This window comes from Halichoerus grypus, chromosome 9 (genome assembly GCF_964656455.1).
Source record: "Halichoerus grypus chromosome 9, mHalGry1.hap1.1, whole genome shotgun sequence".
NCBI lineage: Eukaryota > Metazoa > Chordata > Mammalia > Carnivora > Phocidae > Halichoerus > Halichoerus grypus.
In genome coordinates, this window is record NC_135720.1 from 88,175,603 (window position 1) to 88,179,705 (window position 4,103).

Below are 4,103 nucleotides of genomic sequence, written 5' to 3' on the forward strand. Positions count from 1 at the left end.
ATGCACACAATACTCTCAAAGATTTATAGAGCATGTGGGAATAACACACGATAAATCTGAAGTAAAAATAATCAGTTGTATAAAGCAACTTCTGCAAAAACAAAAAAATACATGTTCACATGCATTTGTTTATTAAAACTGATTTAGAAATAATTAATGGAAGGCTTAATGTATTTATCTTCCTAAAATTGATTCTCATTTATTAAGGAACATAATTTTCTTCTAACATGATGATCATTACTGAGAGGTTTCTAAAACAGTAAGGTTCTGCTATAAAAATATATTCCCTATGGTAGAATGATTTATATGGGGAAACCACTATGAAATCAACCTCACCATTGTTGGTACTTTCAAAGGATGCCTTTTGTTGATTAATGTGCAGAATGAAAATAAGCTATTAATTTTAATGTTCACATGGTTTCAGAATTCTCTCTTATAGAAAATATATTTTCATTAAACTAGGTTCTGTTTAATTTTTATTCTTTTTTTTTTGATGGTAGTTTTATGGTTTTATTAACACAAATAAGACGCGCACAACAAGCTGTCTATTCATTTTTTTCGCTGCGCAGGCTGCCTGGCGTTGGGACTGGTGACTCTGATCGCCAGTTGAGCTGCTCTTTCCACAATAGCTTTGCGGTTCTAGGATGAGACACTGTGAGCAATCTCTGCACAGTAAGATTTGTTGCACATCAGCAGCACTTCAAGCTCCTTGACGTTGTGGACTAGGAACTTCCGGAAGCCACTGGGCAACATGTGCTTTGTTTTCCTGTTGCTCCCGTAACCAATGTTGGGCATCAACATCTGGCCCTTGAATCTTCTGCGCACCCTATTGTCAATGAATCTGGGTTTCTGCCAGTTGCACTTAATTTTGACATAGCGGTCTAACTCATGCCGGATGAACTTCTTGGTCCTCTTTTTAACCATCTTGGGCTTCACCAGAGGTCTGAGGGCAGCCATGATGCCCAGTAACAGATGGCTGCCACCTCCGCAGGCAGCGCCGAGGAAGAGAGGGGAAGGAAGTGTTTAATTTTTATTCTTATTCTATATTTTGTTGAAAGATATATTTCCAGATAATATGTGGATTTTCATTAATGTCTGTATGAACTATATGTAGAGATACAGTGGTTATCATGGCACAAATTCCACATGTAAGAAATGTCAAAGCATTATATGCTATTGAAAAAAACAAAGTACCCATGAGTTATCATACCCCCTATAGGAAGTAGTTACTAATATTTTTCATATCTTGAAGTTGCTTAAGAATCTGAAGAAAAACATACCCACAGCCACCGGTGTCCAAATTTTGTATGCTAAAATCTTTTATTCAATGTCAAGGAAACCATAAACATTTGAGTCCACTTTGGCATAGATTAATATAATTTATAGTCTATATAGTAAAAACTAATATTCATGATAGATTAATTGAGGATTCAATAAACTTTGATCAGATATTGACCTATATGGGAAAAAAAAAAAAGAGAGAAATGGTATATTAATCCCAAAAGTTAAATTAAATAAAATTCCATGGATTAAAGAGTAAAATAGCATTTTTTAAAAGATTTTATTTATTTATTTGACAGAGAGATAGAGAGCACATATAGGCAGAGCGGCAGGCAGAGGGGGAGGGAGAAGCAGGCTTCCCGCCGAGCAGGGAGCTCGATGTGGGGCTCAATCCCAGGACCCCGGGATCATGACCCGAGCGAAGGCAGACACCTAACCAACTGACCCACCCAGGTGCCCCTAAAATAGCATTTTAAAAATAGAATGCATGCTATATTTATAGGACTTCTACCTGTTGTAGGATTATTTTTCCTCTTTTTTTTTCAAATATTTTATTTATTTATTTGACAGAGAGAGAGAGCACAAGCAGGGGGAGTGGCAGGAAGAGGGAGACAGAGAAGCAGGCTCCCCGCTGAGCAGGGATCCTGATGCGGGTCGCAATCCCAAGACCCTGGGATCATGACCTGAGCCAAAGGCAGACGCTTAATCAACTGAGCCACCCAGGCACCCTATTTATCATCTTTTAAAAATTAGTTTTATTGAAGTACAATTGACATGCAACAAAACACTTGCAATTGGATCAGTTTTGCCAAATCCACAGATTTGTGTAAGCAGCACTATAACCAATATACAGAACATTTCTTTTTTTTTTTTTTTTTATACAGAACATTTCTATCACCCCAAAAACATTCCTCATGATATTTTTAGTCAATCTAGCCTGCACTTATTCCCAGATCCAGTAGCCACTAATCTGCTTTCAGTCACTACAGATTAGTTTTGCCTTTTCTAGAATTTCACATAAATGGATGCTTTATACTCTTTTGTGCCTGGCTTCTTTCAGTCAGCATGTTTTTGAGGTGTGTTCATATTATTTTACATATTAGTAATTTATACTCTTTCTAAACATAAGTTACTTTTTAAAGTAGCATAAAAACAATAGATTTAACTAGATATATAGTAAATGTATTTTTATGTCAGAAAGAATTAATATAGGGGCACCTGGATGGCTCAGATGGTTAAGTGTCTGCCTTCGGCTCAGGTCATGATCTCCAGGTCTGGGATCAAGCCCAACATCAAGCCCCACATCGGGCTACCAGCTCAGTGGGGAGACTGCTTCTCCCTCTCCCACTGCCTCTCCCCCTGCTTGTGCTCTCTCTGTCTCTGTCTCAAATGAATAAAAAAAATCTTAAAAAAAAAAAGAAGTTAATATAAATTAAAAGACACAGGGAAAAGTGAATAAATATGTCCTATAAGTGAAACAAAATATTGTATCTTTGGTATATATAAGTTAATTAGGCAATATTTACTACTACATTAATAAAATATAAAGGAAATTCATAGAAAACCAGCAGAAAATAAAAATAAACTGACATAAAATATCTAAGTTCATTAATAAAAAAAAGGTGTGTTAACAAAATAAGAAGATACCTATTTTTCTCACTGTAAAATTATTATGAAAAACAATATGATCATAATAAATATCCTCAGAATGCAGTGACATAGACACCTTCATATACTATGTGTAGCAATTTCTACAAATTTGTAATTGAAAGATTCCTAAAAAAAGAAATTTCTAAGCCCAGAGAGTTTCACTGTAGAATTCTACCAATTATTTAATGAAGAGTTCTACATAATCTTTTCTCAAAAATAGAAAAGGGGTCTAAAATGAATCTCTTGCAGACAGGATATCCAAGAGTCTTGTTTTTTTGTCCAATCTGATATCCTGTGTCTTTTGATTGGGCCATTTAGCCCATTTACATTCAGGGTAACTATTGAAAGATATGAATTTAGTGCCATTGTATTGCCTGTAAGGTTACTGTTACCATCAAAAAGGAGAATTATAGACCAATATCCTTGATGAACATGGATGCAAAAATTCTCACCAAAATATTAGCCAATAGGATCCAACAGTACATTAAAAGGATTGTTCACCACAACCAAGTGGGATTTATCCCTGGGCTGCAAGGTTGGTACAGCATCCACAAATCAATCAATGTGATACAATACATTAATAAAAGAAAGAACAAGAATCATATGATCCTCTCAATAGATGCAGAAAAAGCATTTGACAAAGTACAGCATCCTTTCTTGATCAAAACTCTTCAGAGTATAGGTATAGAGGGTACATACCTCAATATCATAAAAGACATCTATGAAAAACCCACAGCGAGTATCATTCTCAATGGGGAAAAGCTGAGAGCTTTCCCCCTAAGGTCAGGAACACGGCAGGGATGTCCACTATCATCACTGCTATTCAACATATTATTAGAAGTCCTAGCCACAGCAATCAGACAACAAAAACAAATAAAAGGCATCAGAATTAGCAAAGAAGAAGTCAAACTCTCACTCTTTGCAGATGATATGATACTTTATGTGGAAAACCCGAAAGACTCCACCTCGAAACTGCCAGAACTAATGCAGGAATTCAGTAAAGTGGCAGGATATAAAATCAATGCACAGAAATCAGTGGCACTCCTATACACCAACAAGACAGAAGAAAGAGAAATTAAGGAGTCGATCTCATTTACAATTGCACCCAAAACCACAAGATACCTAGGAATAAATTGAACAAAAGAAGCAAACAATCTGTACTCAGAAAACTA

General features: G+C 35.9%; 1 pseudogene; it reads right to left on the reverse strand.

Annotated features, from left to right (window-relative positions):
• Positions 1–549: 549 nt before the first annotated feature.
• On the reverse strand, positions 550–1,011 carry LOC118534940 (large ribosomal subunit protein eL32 pseudogene; annotated as a pseudogene).
• Positions 1,012–4,103: the final 3,092 nt, after the last annotated feature.